The sequence below is a fragment of the Coffea arabica genome, chromosome 1c (assembly GCF_036785885.1).
Source record: "Coffea arabica cultivar ET-39 chromosome 1c, Coffea Arabica ET-39 HiFi, whole genome shotgun sequence".
NCBI lineage: Eukaryota > Viridiplantae > Streptophyta > Magnoliopsida > Gentianales > Rubiaceae > Coffea > Coffea arabica.
In genome coordinates this window covers 40,433,325-40,451,729 of record NC_092310.1, presented here as the reverse complement: position 1 = coordinate 40,451,729, position 18,405 = coordinate 40,433,325, and the positions used below count along the sequence as shown (strand labels likewise).

At 35.2% G+C, this 18,405-nt stretch overlaps 1 non-coding gene across 1 annotated transcript; it reads right to left on the bottom strand.

Moving 5' to 3' along the window:
* Positions 1-3,877: 3,877 nt before the first annotated feature.
* LOC113721630 (uncharacterized) lies at positions 3,878-16,247 on the bottom strand. Its single transcript, XR_011821459.1, has 4 exons — positions 14,272-16,247; positions 4,354-6,437; positions 4,180-4,259; positions 3,878-4,075 (listed from the first exon to the last, which is right to left on the bottom strand). It is a non-coding gene; the product is annotated as an uncharacterized protein (transcript).
* Positions 16,248-18,405: the final 2,158 nt, after the last annotated feature.

Genomic DNA, 18,405 nt, shown 5'->3' with positions numbered 1-18,405 from the left:
GTTTACTTATGGCTCTCGTAAGTTATGGAGTAACTCTCTTGCATCAGAACCTTACTAATGGCTAAATCGGATGCTTGTGTGCATTTTGAATGGTTTGTCAAAATCTAGTAGTGTCAAGATTGGCTTCTTCATCATTGCATCCTTTAAGACTGCGCATGCAAAGTCATCTCATGAGTCAACCATTGTTTGTCCACATCGTTTACTTATGGCTCTCGTAAGTTATGGAGTAACTCTCTTGCATCAGAACCCTACTAATGGCTAAATCGGATGCTTGTGTGCATTTTGAATGGTTTGTCAAAATCTAGTAGTGTCAAGATTGGCTTCTTCATCATTGCATCCTTTAAGACTGCGCATGCAAAGTGTCCAATTCCTCACCTTATCTTTCCGTAATAAGTCTGTCAATGAAATGGCAATGACCAAGTGACCCTCTATAAATTGACGATAATAGTTCACTAGATTGAGAAATGACTGCAACTCCATTGCCATAATTGGTGCTCTCTAGTCTATGATCATCTTAATTTTTTGCGATTGCATCCAAATCCTATTGTTCTCTACGATGTGATTCAAGAAGAAGACCTCAAACAGTTCAAACTCGCACTTCTCATTCTTTACGTATAGTTGGTTGACTCAAAACGCGACAAATACTTGTCTCAAATATACAACACATTCCTCCATGTTAGTACTATACACAATAATATCATCGAGGTGTACCACAACGAATTTATCAAGCAAATCTTCAACATCTCTTGCATGAGGGTGCAAAATGTAGCTGGTGCATTAGTTAAATCGAATAGCATTACTTTGAATTCAAACAATCCATACATCGTGGTGATAGCCATTTTTGACTTATCTTTTTCCTTAACCCTTACTTGATAATAGATCTTATGCAAGTCTAGTTCAAAGAAAATCTTACCCAATTGAAGGCAGTCGAACAAGTTTATGATTAGTGGAATAAGATACTTATTTTTCACCATAATCTCGTTGAGAGCTCGATAGCCATTGCACATATGTAAGATTCTGTCCTTCTACTGAAAGAGGAGGGACGTTATAAGGTTAGATTTCAAAAATTCTCTTGCCTCCATAACACTTCAAGTTCTTCAGAAGACATTTGATAGGACGGTCAGGAGACGAGTTTAACGCCTTCCACTAGCTTGATGGTGTGATCTACAACACCCTTAAGAGGAAGTCTCTTTGGCAAGTCTTCAGGCATCATGTCTTGGAACTCTTCCATGACCTTCTTGAATTCGTATAGGATCGATACCTCTGTCTTAGATTCCAAAGTTGGAGGATTCTCCTCGTTAAATATAAATGTTAACTCATCTTTTTCAAGTTGAAGGTGACTTAACTCTTTCTTGGACACATGTTCATGAAATAAGAATTATCTTTTTATACAATAATGATAGCATCCTCATAAGGCACCATGATGAGTCTCAAATAATCGAAAAATCTCATATAAAAAAATTGGTAATCATCTATTAGGCAATGAAAAAATTAGCCATACCTATTCACGAATTTATGCGAATCGATACTTTATTAGTTTCTCTCGTGAGTGGTGTCCACTTGCCATTCATGCCCTTGAATTCTCTAATAACCAGCATCCACGTAACTACCATCTTTAAAATGGTGTTTTCACTCATATAGTTCACGATGATTCTGATATCCACTAATGTCATGACTTAGTACCTGTTGATAGTTGTATCAATGTACATATGACCTCAATCTTACGTGAGTACCTTATCTTGAATGGATTTGATGAGTCGTATATATGCCACATTTCATTTTTTAACCGCGCTAGACTTTTGTGTGGTTGTGTCTAGGTAGCCACAATGTAGGCAGTTTTTGGTATAATGCTCCTTCGTTTTATATATGAAACACCTATCAAAATTTTTGCTAGATTTTTCATTGTGACTATTCTTATCCTTCATCATCTTGCTTTCATCGGCATTATTCGATTGCAAGGTCTATTTAAACTTGTTTTCCCTACTCTTTGTGATGACTCCATCTCCCCCTAGGGCGTACCCCAGGGTTTAGCGAATCGTCTGCCAGCTTTCGCCAGGACTCACTCACTTACTTAAAAAAATAATTTACAACTATTGAAATTGAATGAAACAATAATTCCCAAGGTTAGAATGTACATTGATGCTTAAATTAAGCTCCAAGGCTCATACATTCTCAAAAATCTCAAAATATTTAAAATTCCAGGTAAATTCAACCCTAATCGAGCACTAGCGCGAATACAATCGCAAAAATTCAAAAAAACTGAACGATACTAGCCGGCGCCAGCCTCACGCCCTTGCTCGTACTTGGGTGAGGTAAAACTCAGTGAGGTTCCAAAACATCATGCAGACCCAAAAGAAAGTTGACCACTATTTAAAAGTGAAAATATCAAAGTAGTGAGTATAAGAGTTCATAATATGAGCAATAACAGTTCACATAGCAGTCATTAGGTAAACAACATTTCCAAGTGAAAGGATACAGTCGCCTTTGCGAGTTAACTCCGCCATAACTTTATCAAGTAATAGTTGATACTCTGTCAACTTTCAAGTAGAGTAACCAGTCCAGTAGTACCCCACTTAACTCCACTCTCCGACCACCATTCAAACCCCCTATCAGGCCCGAACTCTAAAATAAACACTCGTGGTAATAGTCGAGCATACCAAGTAGTCGAGGAGATAACACTCCACTCGACAAAACTAGAGACCCAGTATTCGTTATCTAATCGACCAAACCCTTGCCGGCTCGACTTGATTAATTAGCCACAAGGTTTCTGGAATTCCAGACCGTATTCAAGTTATATACATGTATATCAACTAATTGCAACCAATGAACAATAATATGTCACAGTAGGGCAAGTGCGATAAAGTACATCCTTGCCCTTGCCCGACCAAACAAATCAAACATTATCCGATTACATTGGTAAAGCATTTCAATCAAGTATCAAGTTCAATAATGCACTTGGAAGTACTCACCAATGACTTATGGCTTTTTAAAACCACGTTCAGGTGCAACTCCTTGGTTGAAATCCAAATATGTGATAAAATATCATTTAGCAGTTTGAAATCAATTAAGTTTCAAAATATAAATGAAACTCGTTTAAGTAGCATTTGTTTACTTATTAAACTTTAGAAAATTCATGTTCACTCTTTTGGTTTTGATAAAGAAGCGATTAACACTTATAAGTTCGCAACTTGGTGTTTAAAAAAACTAAGAAATCTTATTTAAAGTAGTTGCTACTTTCACCTTTAAAAGTATACGAGTTTTGGCAAAAATTCAGCTTATATACTTTTACTAAAGGAATCTTGAATACCCTAAACAACGTAAGTTCAATTCATTCACGAATCACCACTTAAGTTTCGATTTCACTCACTTATTCTACGAAAGAAAAAATTTAGGCAGCATATCCTTTGTATTTATCAAATTTTCAGCCATTAAGGCTTCATTTTTTTTCCTCAAATCAGCCCAACTCCAACACCACAAGTCGCATATTAAGATAGCTCTTCTTCTAGGCTAAAAACTATCAAATTGTAGCTCATTTCTAGGAATAATCATCCAATATCAAAACTGGAAATTTCTTAGCAAAGCTGGAAATTCATCTTTTAATGCTAAAAAGTCACAATCATACTACTAATCACCTCACAAATTCCATATCCAAGTAGGGATGGCAATGGGGCGGGGGTGGGGCGAGGGATCCTTCCCCTGTCCCCCGCCCCGTTGTCAAATAACTCCCCCCGTCCCCCATCCTCCGCCCCTTGCCCCCCATCCCCCATCCGTTTCCCCCACGGTCCCCCGCGAGGAAAAAAAATCAACTTATCATAAATATTCATTTACAATAATACAATTGTAAATAACGTTAAATAAAATTAAATAGCTATCAAGATGAAAATAAAACATAACAAGTCAAGTTACATTCATTCTTGTATTCAACAAATTCAGTCAAATTGATTTCTCATATTCAACAAACTAAAAGCACTCAACAATAAATCCAACTTTTCTCTTCATTAATATAATTCAACAACTTCAGAACATTTTCTCTTCGTCTATCTCGAGATGTGATAACTCACTTGATAAAGCAACCCTAACATTTGATATTAAAATAAAAGAAGAATCTTGTCAACAGAGTATAGTGTATAACAAATAATTGGGAAAAATCAATTTAGATGAATCAAATTTCTTTAATACCTATTCAGTAACACAATCAACATCATCTTCTTCATCAAATAATGTATTACATGACATCTCTTCCGAAGTAGAACAAGTAGCTGCACCAAAAACAATAGCCACTGATTTACTAAATAAAGAAATGCAAAAAAAAATTGTATAAATTTAAAAGTAAAAGTTAAATCTTTTGTATACCATTTATTTCATTCCAGAGCCAAGTGCGAGTACACATCAATGCTTCCAAGGTATTGGCATGAAGTTTACATCGATGAGGACTAATTATTCTTCCACAAGTATTAAATGCAGATTCAGATGCCACACTTGAGACGGGTATAGCTAGAATATCCTTAGCCATTTTTTGTAAAGTGGGATATTTAACCCCATGTGTTTTGCACCAACCAAGTATGTCAAAAGTCGGAACTCTTGGTAACACATTTTCCTCAAAATAAAAATCCAATTCCGTCTTAGAAGTAACATCAATAGAGTTAGAAGCCACAAACTTATCAAAATCAGCAAGAGGATCCGTTTCAACTTCATTCTTATCATGACTCCCACTAACATGCTCACTTTGTGAAGCCATGCACTGACTATCAACTCTATTTCCACCCAAACTAGATCGGTATTGATAATCATGCAACAAAGAATAACAATTTTGACGAATTGCTTCAATTTTCACGAATGATTCATCACCATAATGATAGGAAAATAATACTCAATCAACTTTATTTTGTATCTAGGATCCAAAACTGCAGCAATACCAAGTATCACATTACAATCTTCCCAATATTTTTGATACTTTGCCATCATCTTTTCTGCCATTACTCTAATTAAACAATTTGAACTTTTCATCCATTGAGCCAATGATACCTTAATGTCACAAACTTTTGCAAAAAAATCATTTGATGTAGGATATCGAGTACTGGAGAACATTTCAGTGACTTGGTAGAATAATTTCAACTTCTCACAAATGGCATTACAAACTACCCAATCATCATCATTGATAAACTAGTGTAGTGTTTCTCACGCACTTTAACCCGTGGAAATACGTCTTAATAAATTGCAGCTATTTGCAACATTAAAAAAGTCGAATTCCAATGGGTTTTACAATCCAAGCACAACTTTTTAGTAGAAGAAATGCACAATTGGCGAGCCGCTTCTTCAAAATTTTCAATTCTAGCAGCAGAAGCAGGCCAATACACCATACTATCACGAATTCTTTCAATACCACCTGATATAATTTCTAAACCATCGTTGACAATCAAATTTAAGATATGGGCAGCACAACGCATTTGAAGCACTAGACCATCTATCAACAAATCACTCACATTTAACTTTTCCAACAAACAATTAATCATACCATCATTGGTGGAACAGTTATCTAAGGTAATCGTAGATATCTTACGATCAATATTCCAATCCATCAATGAACTAAGAAGCACATCACTTAACACTTCTTTGGTATGTGGAGCAAGAACATAGATAAATCTAAATAAAAGAAAAAAATAAGTTGCTCATGTATAACAAACAATTAACATAATTCAAGTTTTTAACTTTTGAAAACATACCTCAAAATTTGACTTTGTAAGATCCAAGACTCATCAATATAATGTGCAGTGATAGTCATGAAGCCTTTCTTTGTGTTGCTAGAAGTCCACATATCGGTTGTAATTGCTATCTTACTTCCAAGCTTCTCCAAAATATTGCAATTCTTCAATTTTTGCAATTCATAGATCTTCAAAATATCTCCTTTAATTGTATTTCTTGACACAAGTTTAAAACATGGCTGCAAACTCTTAACAAATTTTCGAAAGCCTATATGATCCACAATAGATAATGGATACTCATGCAGTACAATTGCAGATGCAAGCTCATGGCGTGACTGTTGTTGATCGGACACATAATTGTGCAATTCTTGTTTGCCATCATTCTTTTTAATACCACTTCGAAGTAACATTTGCCTAATATCTTGTTTAGACCTTTTAGCACACCTATTGTAATGATCATGCAAGGTACTCATCCCATGAGTGCTACCTGTCTTGTATTTTTTTTTACAATACTTGCACACACCATAAACAATGCCATTTTCACCTTTCTCTCTATCAAAATGTGCCCAAACTTTTGATTTTAATTTCCTTTTTCCTCCTTCAATTTCATATTCATCTTCTCCTACTGTATCGGTCAAGTCAACTGATTCAACATTCATTGATTGTGGAGTTGATGAATTATCCCCTTGTTCAGATGCAATTAGATTTCCGGACTGATTCATTGTGATAAGAATTCTACAAAGACAAGAAACCAAATAGCACAATAAGTGGACTGCTCACAAACATGAAATACAACTATAATTTGTCACTTACACTAAAATTATAGCTACTCTGTTTAGAATCTAGAGGAGCACAAATGGATCATTACTGATTTGAAATGCTTATGCAAATATTTAATTCTGAAGACCGAAGAACAAAAAGTTTATTGTATGTTTGATGTCAGAAACAAACACAACAATATAGAGTCATCACAAATAATCACCTTCGTGTTCTTAGGATCCTGTTTTGTTTTAAAATGGACATACCAATTCATCAGCACAACAAGACAATCAATGTATAAGCACAACAATGATGGGCCCTTCAAATCTACCGCGAGGCCCACGACCACCAACTATAAGAACAAAATTCTACTTTGTACATCAGGGATTCAGGGTTCAACAACACATAGTTCGCAACATCAACGACTAGCTTCACATTGAACAAGATACATCACAGGACTCATCAGCAATATAGTTCGCAACATGTTGAAGTATGTTTATGTGCAAATCAAGCTTCAGAGCTCAGTGCCTCGGTAAATCACAGGTTTCAGTCAATTTAAAAGTTAATGAAAACAGAGTCTGCAACATTTTGGCAATTGCAGAGATAAAAAAGACTCAAGTACATGAAGAAAAAAAAATCAAAACAAAACAGAAGTCGATGCAATAGAAACAGAGGCAAGAGATAATAAACAATATCCTACTACACCACAGCCCACATGAATAATGATGTAAGAAAGACTATAATGTATCCTCACGCAGTAGAAGTCGATGGAAAATCAGTGCTTCCCACAGAAATGCTCTTCTAACTTGCTACAAAACCAGAAATTCAGTTCACTTGGCAAGAAAAAGATGAAGATTTACGGACTGACCACTTGCCGACGAAGATATGAGCTCGATCTGGGATTCTGGGTTGGTTAAAATTTTAGGAGGATTTAGACAGAGAATGGGTTTAGTTGAGTAGTGATTACTGATTAGAATTGAGGGGCATGGGACTATGGGAGGCGACAGCGGTGGTTGGCTGGCTGCGATTCTGCGAAGGAGGAAATGGAGGAACTGAGGGGGAAATGGGAATGGCCGAATGGGGGATAATTACATCTAGGGGTTTTGCCTTTCTTTGTGTATTTAATATATATATATATATTTTTTGCGGGGGACGGGGCGGAGGTATGTTGCCCCATCCCCCGCCCCGTTTTAAGGCAGGGGTAAATATTTTGCCTCTACCCCGCCCCATCCCTCGCCCCCGGGCACCTGCTCCCATTGCCATCCCTATATCCAAGGTCAATGCCAACATAATATAGTTGAACAACATAAATTAAGGCTAAAATGGCAAAATCCTAGCTGCAAATCCACTAATTTACACCAAAACTAGAAGATCATCCATACTATTCCAAGATTCATGCCATCTTTACCATATTTAGCAAGAATAAGAAAGAGAAAAGAAGTTGATAAACTTATACATTCCAAAACTTCTTGAAAAGTGAAGAACCAAGCAATTTTTCCCAAGAATTTCACCACTCCAAACCTCCTAAGCACCAAGGGTGATAAGTGAATATTCAACGTATATTTTGTACAAGTTTGCCATAAATTTTTGGTATGTTTTGAGAAGATTAAAGCCATATTTGAATTCTTTTGGTAATAATTGCTTAAATATTATTTAAGTATTCAAAACTTGACAAATGAGTGGATTAATGCGTTAATTTTGTGAAATTGTGAAGGATATTGATGTATGAATTCATGCACGAGATGAAAGAAATGTAAGGATCGTCCAGGGGATAAAGTACACAAGAAATTATGAGTAAAAGTGAAGAAAAAGGAAAAGAAGTGAAAAAGGGAAAAAAAAGATCAGCACGGATCCGAGCTCGGATCCGTGTAAATCAAGAGAGATCCGAGCCCTTGTCTGTACTTCTGGAGCAGTGTATCCGAGGACAAACGATCCGAGCTCGGATCCATTAGAGAAAGGCCTCGGATCCGCTTAATCCGAGCTCGGATCGAACTTTCACCTCTCGGATCCAAGACTCGGATCTGTCTCTCTCTTCTGCAAATGGCACAACCTTTTTTTCTTACTTTTCACACAACTTTTCAGCTATTTGGAGTCAGTGAATTCGGTGGCACATGCTTCTGCAACAAAAGGGAAGACAAAATGAGTTAAAAAAAAAGTCAAAACAACATTTTCTTTTGACTTCCTTTACAAAATCTAAGTGGTTGAAATTATGAAAGAGAAAAAAATGCCTTTCCACCACCTTTTATGCAGAGACACAAGGGAGGAGCTGGAGTACCATAAGTAGTTAGTTTTCCTTCTTGTAACTAGTTTCTCTCTAGTTAGGAGTTCTTGGAGAAGCATTTGGAGTTTTCACTTGTAATCATCTTGTACAAGAATATAGCAGAAATTGGATTGGTTTCACCATCAATTGGCTAAGCTTTCTTTTATCTTTCTTATACTTGTACTTTATTATGTTTTGCATTAATAAACTTGTGAGTTTGATTGTTAAATCATTCATGAGTAACTAATTTTCTTTATCTAGGAAGTAGATGAAATTTATGGCTAAATAATATGAATTGAATGTGATTTATACTTGTTATATCTTGTATTAACTTGTCTATTTGTGCATGTGATAATTACTTGTTATTGCTTGATCACCAATAGCATGCTTATAGTTGTTATTGTTCAATGAGAATTGGTAGTAACAATGGAAACACATGAGTAGAGGTTACGTTGTATGTTCATGAAAATAGAGATACACTTGAGTGAATTTTCTAACATTTCATGAAGGAAAACAGAGTAGAACTAGTATTTCACCATGAAAATAGGGAAAACTATATTGCTCTAGGCCATTTCATCATGAAAATGAGATTTGGTAATATTGCAAATGAATCCCTGGTTAAACAAGAAAAAAACAAGAGGTAAATCTATTTATTTGTGTTGTTTATGCCATAAGTGGAATCTACATCCCTAGATTCAATCTTTAGTGAAATTTCTCCATTTGTATTTAGCATTGATTAAACCAGAGTTGTAGACAATAGCATTATAATTTTCTTACTCAGATTTATTGTAAGTCTAAATAATAGAGAGAAATAAGGGCCTAGTACTTGTATAATTTGCTTCTCGTGAGATTGACCCAATACATACCATACATTACGATTTCGGCCTGTATACTTGCAGTCAACAGGTATAAAATCGGATTTAAACTTGCATTGATATAAAAATCCCGTCAAAGGGATTAGTTTAATCAGTTTAGTTTTTTGTGATCTCTATTCAAACAAGGAAAAATCAAAGTTGGAATTGAAAGTTTTCTTCTCTCTTTCTCCTCTCCTAGCTTTCGGCCACCATGAAGATAAAATGAGAGAAAGTTAGCCAAAATGAAAGATAAGAAGGAAGGAAATATCTTGGTTAAACTCTACTTTGATTGCCAATACTTGGCAAGTCAAGATTCTTCTTTTTTTTTTCCCTCCTTTTCTTTGGTCAAGAATTTCAGCTGAATAGAGGATTAATTTAGGGCTGATTATATGAAATAAAAACAAGAAGATTATGGTAAAAAAATATTGTTCAAGTGGTGTATTCAATCGGTAACAAACGGTGCACGTCGGTTCAAGCCTATTTTTCTTAACTCTCTCGTACTAGTGTTTTAACTTATGATTTATACTTATTATTAGCACTTCTAATCACAAACTTTCTCTTACCTAAAATTCACTCTTATCCACCAAATTTAGTACACACATCTCACCAACTAATCACACTACTAAAATACGCAAAACTATAGTTTACCCTAACTATAAAGGTAAAGGTAAAACTATCGATTTTATTATTTATTACAACTAGTGAGAGGGTAAATTAGTAGTAAAGATATTATAAAGTAACTTATTCAAAATAAAAGGAAATTTTAAGAAAATATAGAGAATTTGCAAGTGCTCACACTTTTTTTATTAATAGGTGATTACTTACCCTTGTTCTATATTGATTCCTTCTTCTAGAACTCATGCAACTTTTGAGCGACCCTCATTGCTTGAGAGAAATTTTGCATATCCTTGTCCTCAATTCGGTGTCTCACCGACGGTCTCACACCATTAAGGAATGTAAAAAGTGCATCTTTAGAAGACATGTTGATAATCTCCAGTAACAAGTTGGAAAACTTGTCCAGATATTCCTTCATGTGCCCGTTCTTGTGTTGTAGACAATGAAACTTGGTTCGAGTTTCATGCTCGCCATTGAGTGGTCAAACTTCGCTTTTAATCTGATTTTAAACATGTCCCGTGTGATGATGACAGTTTCTCCCTATGCCCATCATCACACCTCCTCCTCCATCATATCAATACGAAATTCTTAAAATATAGTAAAATTGTATAGTATATAGTATCATTCCAAAGGGTGGCAAGCACATCAAAATAACGTTCCAATCCATAGAGAAAATTTTGTATATCTTGGTCTTTCCTTGTTTCGGCATAAATTTCTATGGTCTCGTATTCACTTTTGAACCATCATCAACGTCAGCCCTCGACCCTTGATGTAGCCATTGCGACACCAAATGTCCCTTGTATCCTTATCACATCAAGTTTCACAAGTTCTTCTCCAACAAATGACGACTCCATTGTGAACACACTAGTACCCTTTGCTAGTTGGGCTCTGCACAACTCATATTCACTTTTGAGTTGGATGATTTCATCATGGAGAGACTCGACCAAGAGTCTAATAGTATCGTCCCTCTTGAGGAGTTGATCTACGATCTCATTGAGTGCCCCTTACATGTCCTCTTATAGTTTCTCATGCAACACGTCTTCGTGAAGCTGTTTCACGTATTGATCCAACTCATCCCTTTAGTTGTAATGATTAACTATGATTAGTTTTACTCTATTTAACCTTATCTCATGTGCTGCCATCAGTTCTGAAATGGCCAACTTGTCCCCCTTGCCTTTGCCACGGGCAACTCTGTCTAATTTTCTTGCGGCGTGCTTCTCTTGAACATCCTTAGTTGCTTCCAAAACTATAACCATTTCTCAAACGACTTTTGTTGGTATCAAACTCGAATACCACATGTCTCGGATTGATTAAATTCTCTATTAACACAAAACCTATGCAACACTAGCAAATTTAAGACTTTAGTGATGAATGATTGCTAGTTTAGTCTAACTCTTAAATGCGTAGTTGTATGAAAGTGAAAGAAGTAAGCAAAGAAGAGAAAGGTGAAAGTTAAAAAAAAAAACTCTTTTATTGCACTCAAAGAATTACTTAAGATCCATACTTGTTAGCTTACTCGATCTCGAGTTTAATCATAATTGAACTTAATCAAGTTCAAACAAGCGCAACCAAGTTAAATCAATATAAGTAATATATTATCGTTTCCAAATGAGAGATAAATTTTTCGTTTCATACAATTGTACAACTGACAACAATATTGAAGACCTAAATACTTACTCAACCCACCCAATAATTTGAAAGGTTAGATTGGATCAACTGAATTGGGTCGAGTCAGTTGGGTGTTGGATTTCTGTTGGATTGATTGAAAAAAGTTTTCTATAAAGAGCTAGTACTTTGTTCATATAATGAAGAAGAGCCATAAAAAGGGAGTATTTTATGAAAAAATTGATACTTTATGAAGGAAAGTCATAAATATATAATAATTTATGAAAAAATAGGTATTACATAATAAACTCACTTATTTGTTAAAAATTTTACTCTAATTTTATCCGATAAATAAATTAGTAATTTTTTAGATTTATACATAATTATTTTTTTTCTTTTCTATTTTTATAAAAATTAATCAAATTTTTTTCAAAAATCACAAAAATTCACAAAGGTTGATTTTTTTCAAGAAAGCTGGAAAAAGCTGGTACTTTGTGAGAAATAAATAAATAATTTGAATTTTAAATTGATAATATGAATGGACCATATTCATTCAACCCACTTATAAAAGGATTGGATTTGGGTACCCATCCAAACCCATTAAATTATTCCATATAAAGCTAGTGGTTTAATTATACATAGCATAATTCTTTTCTTACACTCATATACGGACCTTTTTCCATATTCCAGCAATAAAACGAGTTTTTTTCGACTTTCAAAGTATGCCCCCAAAAAATACAGCAATAAAAAATTTCATCAATTTTCTATTGTTTTGATGGTAAGGCCCAATGGTAAGATATGGATTGCAAATTCCTTTTTTTAGTTCAAATCCGGGTGTCGCTTGATCAACAAAAAGCTGAGATAAACTTACCAAATTATTTTTCATCCAAAGTAGAGATAGGCACTATTATTAAGGCTTCTTTGATTCTGCTAATGAATGTTATCCAAGCCATTTTTTCAGTCTTGTAGTTGTCGCGCCCCATTTTTTAATAAGAAAAATAAAAGACGAGTTTAAAAAAATGACTTTTGATTCAATTTTTGATTGAAAAGTGAATTTTTGATTTAAAAAGAACATGAAAAACATGGGTCTAAATGGAACTTGAAAATGTGACGATTTAACTCAAAATATAGTTTAAAAAAGAATTTTTTGAATGAGAAATGAAGTCGCCATTTGGTATAGAGTTAAGGTGTACCAAGTCACCTAAAAAATGAATTTTTAAAGAAAAAAGTAGAAAAATCCTTTTTTAAACGACTCCAAGTCTACAAAAATCAAAGAAAAAGATTCGAGAGTCACATTTGAAGAAAAGGAATGCAAGGATAAGAATCCAAGGCACCCTTTCAAGCTAGCCAAGGCTAGTTGCGCGATTTAGTCAAAAATTTTCTTATGTTAACCTTAAGATTTGTCACATTTGGATGTACTATATGAATGCATACCCTAGACCTAGGAGGGTGTCAGGGGATCGAAATATATCTTCAAAACTTACTTGGTACCAATCACATTAATTATGACGCCCAATAAAGACTCTTCGAAGAAATTACGAATAATGCAAGTCATAAGACTCGAAAGAAAAAAAAAAGAAAAAAAAAAATAATATACAAATGTGTATAACCTAAAGGAATACATCATGTCGGGTGCGGAGAACTAATGTTCGTGACTCCAATGTTCCCTTTAATAGAGGGAATACGAGCGTGCTAAGGCTAGAGAGCCAAACTCGTCCATATCTCATACGCAAGGAATTTTCCCTAGTCTAATCAAGCAAGATGGACTAATCTACCCCTAATTCCCTAAATGAGATGCAAATCTAAATGTTATATATACATAGGGATAAGGGATATTTTATTAGGGGGAAATATGATGTGAAAATGGTAAAGATTCTAAAAAATGGAAAAATATGCATGAAGTGTAACGTAATCATACAAACATGATCTAGCGAGGGAGGTCCTTAAGAGTCTAGCATTGGACTAACCCATATCTATGAATTCCTACTAGCATTGGACTAGTGAAAAATCGGAATGAAGGGCCACAACTAGCGTTGGACTAGTGTGGTAACGTCACACATTCATTACAATCAAATAAATCATGTAAAACCTAATAAAGCACATAAATCACATATAGCACATAACACATAAGCATGATATCTAGATGCAAGACCCTAAGAAAGCGGATAACACATAACACATAAGCATGCAAGACATACCAAGCAAATAAGCAAACAAGCCCTAACTATTACATTAGGGGTAGCCCTACTACAATCTAAAAAGGGGAAAATACATAAATAAATAATTAAAGGAATACCTAACTATTACAAATTTGGCATTCAAGTGCCTTTCAAATGATAGATATACAAAACTAAAGACAATAAAGCAAATAAACAAATAAATGAAATAAATAAATAAACATCCAAGGGGCATGCAATTAAACACGTAAAATCACATAGGGCACGTAGGGTCAAATAAAGTAAGGGATAGGGTGTACCTCCCTTGATTTGGAGCCCCAATGGTGTGAAATTACTTATTTACCCTCCAAAATACAAAGAAAAGGTCAAGGCATCACTTTAATTAACAAATAATCATAAAAGATAAAAGTGAATTGTGAAATTGAATCAATTAAATCATATAAACAACCCACATTTAAGAAGTCAAAAGAAGAAAGGACTTGATTGCAAAAATTAACAAAGTTTTGGGGTCTAAAATAAAAGAAAAATAAAGTTTAGGAACCTATTTGCAATTAAACCTGGGACCCAATTGAAAGAAGCCTAAAGTTTTTAGGGCCGTAGCATAATTAAGGAAAAATCCGAGGACCATTCTGCAAATTCATTTTCTGGTTCTGAAACAAACAGGCCATTGGGCCACTTTTAATTTCTTCTTGGGCCAATACCACTTGGCTCGATCGGAAGTCCAAGGTACTGAAATGAGGTAACCCACTTTTTGCCAATTAAAACCCAACCAAATTAATCAACAACCCAATCCTAAACCCAATCAAAAGTGTTGGACTTTATCTTTCTAAACCCAAATCAGAAACCCAACAAAATAATCTAAACCAACTCCCTTAAACCCAAGTCAAAAAAAAACCTCTCAACCCAAAGCACACATTTCACTAAAACCCAACATGATAAAATCAAATAAAATTATTAAACCACAATCATGACCCAAAATCAAGAATTAATCTATCCACAAAGTCACATAAAATATGCAAACAGAGGATTAAACTTAAAAGGACAAAATTAGTTCAATTTTTCGAGACTTTGGACCACAGTGAAATTGGGCAGGAAATGAAGGGTTCAATTGCAATTTTCAGAAATTTATGCTTCAGGCTCCGCGGAAGCTCTCTTCTTCGACGCTAATTTCTGGGTTCTGCAATTTCTGATGCTTCAAAATCCATCAATTTTACCCGGCAAAACACACTACATCATCCGATACCAAAGACATTGAACATGACAAGAATTGATTCCAAAATTCCTTTATTTTCTTTTCCTTTCCCCAATTAACAAACGGGCAGATTCTAGCTAGCTTTGGACCGGCCGGCATTCCTCTCTCACGGATACAGAAGAGCACCCAAAATCTTTCCTTTTTTGATTCAAGACTTTGGTTTGGGCATTTTAGCAAACAATACATGAGCATAAAAATTTTCAGCAAATCTGTGAGCAATCGAGATAACAACCAACCCCAAAATTATTTAGGAACAAAGAACTTCAATTCCAATCATCATATGCAGTATGTATATTCAAAAATTGAGGCCAATTAGCAAGAAGATTGCACCAGATGAAGCCACGGCCGTCAAGCTTAGGGGGCTTAGGAAGGAATTGAAATTCAAAGGAAAAGGGTCAACTTACAGTGCTCTTATTTGAGCGGCGGCTATGACGAAGACGAAGACGGTGAATTGGAAGATGACGAAGTCTAACTTCGTCTGAGAGCTTTCATCTAGATTCGCAGCGAGCGGCAGCGGCCAAGAAGGTTGTGTAGTGCTTTTTCCCTCTGTGAAAATTCGCAGGTGGGGGTTGAACAATTCCGGTGGTGTCAGATTCCGGTTGCTCTGTTTTCCTTGCCTTTCCCTCGTCTTACAATTACTCAAATTCCAAATCTTCACGGTTCGATCCCACGACCCAGAAACAATTGTCGGCTGCAGATTGTTCGGCTAAACCCAATCTGTAGGCCCATCAGCATCCTGTTCCACAGCTTGATGGTTTTGTCGCCAGAGGCAGAGACAACTTGGCGGTTGCCAATGGAGAAGGCTACGGAGAGAACATCTTTAGTGTGGATGATGAAACGGCGAGCGGTGGTGCCGGATTGAAGGCTCCAGAGGCGGAGCTCGCCGTCCCCAGGATCAAACTCCCTTGTTGCTCTGTTTTTTTTTTTTTTTTTTAGACGAAGCTCCCCCCCTTTTCCTTTTTCCTTCTCAGCCGCCTTTGCTCTCCTCTTTCTTTCGGCCCTCCAATCCTTTTTTATTTCTTTTCAAAATCCCTGTCCTACAAGTGTCTCCTTCCCTTGCCACCTAGGTGATGCGTTGTTAGCAAATAAGAAGGGACATTTGTCCCACATGCAAGTTTCTACTTGTCAATTTTTCTTTTCCTTTTTTTTATGAAATTTAGTATGAAGATCAAAATAAATAATAAAATAAAATAAACTAGAACAAAATAAATAAAAGAACTAAAAATAAAAATAAAATAAATAAATAAACTAAAAACCTAAAAATTGAACACATAAATCTAAACTTAAATCAATTAAATAAACAGAGTTGAAAATCAAAAATTTGGTGTATACAGTAGTCGATTCAGGTATATGGGTTGACGTAGAAGCACTAGCTAATGAATTTTTTGATATTAAGGAATATTTTTATCCCCACAATTTGATGAATTTGATGTCAAATAATGATAAGGATTATGATGTGCTTGTTAAAGAATTTTATACCAATTGTACTAAAAATAAAGACAAATCGATAGTATATTCAGAAGTTAGGAATGTACATATTGAGGTGTCTATTGAGGTTCTAAGGGGTGAGTTTGGTTTGGTTGACAATAGATATTGTGTTGATTATAAAATGATTAGTGCTAAGAATATTGATAAGATTGTTGTGGAAGGGTATAATGAGACAAAATTTTTTAGAGAAATTAAGCAAAAGGATGACAAAATTATGCAAAAGGATGAAAAAAAGAAAGTTTTATGGGTCTGATATGAAAGTTTTGCCAAGTTTTTTATATTTGCTGATTACTCATGACATTGTGCCTAAAGTTGGAAGTGTCACTTCCATTAGTACAGTAGAAAAAATGATTTTGTGGTACATGTTGAAGAAAAAATCAGTGAACATTGGCAAATTGATGATTACCATAATCTTCAACAAGATTAGGAAAATTAAGAATATGGAGAATAAGAAAATCAATCTCCCATTTGATAGATTTCTAGCCAAGATCTTTAAGCGCTTTAAGGTTCCTATAATATTGACAAAGGATTTTTTGGTCAAATAATGGGAGTTTCATACTTGAAAGAAATTGCAATCAAAACTGAAAATTAGGGTTGGATGTTGAAGAAATTTAAAACTGTTGATGATATGGCTATTGGAGTGAGTGGAGAACAGAATAAGAAAATTGAACCAATAAAAGAATTGGATCAAGTGTAGCAGCTTGTTGGAGTGGAGAAGTTGTCGATCTTGGAAGAAAAAGAAGAGTTTGATGATGTTGTTATACTTTTAGAAGAAATCAGAGTTGCGACAAGTGTATGTTAATGTGTTCGTTTTCATCTTATTGTTTCTTCCTATCAAGTAACTAAAGTGTATAACCTAATCCTTTTTTTCCTAGATTAAATATAAGGTGAAAGAAATTCTAGAAAAGATTGGTTTCTAGTGTTGAAAGAGACCAGATTTGAAATATTGGTATTTCTGAAAAATGTAAGACATGTTATTTATGTTTTATTATTAATTTATATATATATTAATTTCTTTTTGAACAGTGTCAGTGAGAAAGTTCTGAAGTACTAGAGAAGGATTTGAAAAAACCTGTAGACTTTTAGCTTAGAGAAACCCTTCTCCACAGAACCTAGCATCATTTCCAAAGGTGCCAAACACATCAAAATAACATTCTAAGCCATAAAGAAAATTTGCTATGTCACGAGCTTTCCTTACTCTAGCATAAGATACTAAACATAAAATCTCAACCCTTGATGTAGCCGTTGCGGCACCAGATACCTCTTATGTCCTTATCGCATCAACATCAGTCGTTAGTTTCACAAGCTCTTCTTAGACGAATGATGATTCTACTATGGACACACTAGTACCCTTTGCTTGTTGGGCTCTGCACAACTCGTGCTCATTTTTGAGTTGGATGATTTCATCACAAAGAGACTCGACCAAGAGCCTAACAATATCATCCCCCTTGAGAAGTTGATCCATGGCCTCATTGAGTGCCCCATACATGTCCTTTCACAGCTCCTCATGCAACACGTCTACTTCAAGCTGTTTCATGTATTGGTCTAGCTCATCCCCCCTATCGTAATGATTGACCATGATTAGTTCCATTCTACCTAACCTCATCTAATGTGCTACCATCGATTCTAAAATGGCTGACTTGTCCCTCTTGCCTGTGCCATGGGCAACTCTCTCCAACTCTCTTGCAGCGTT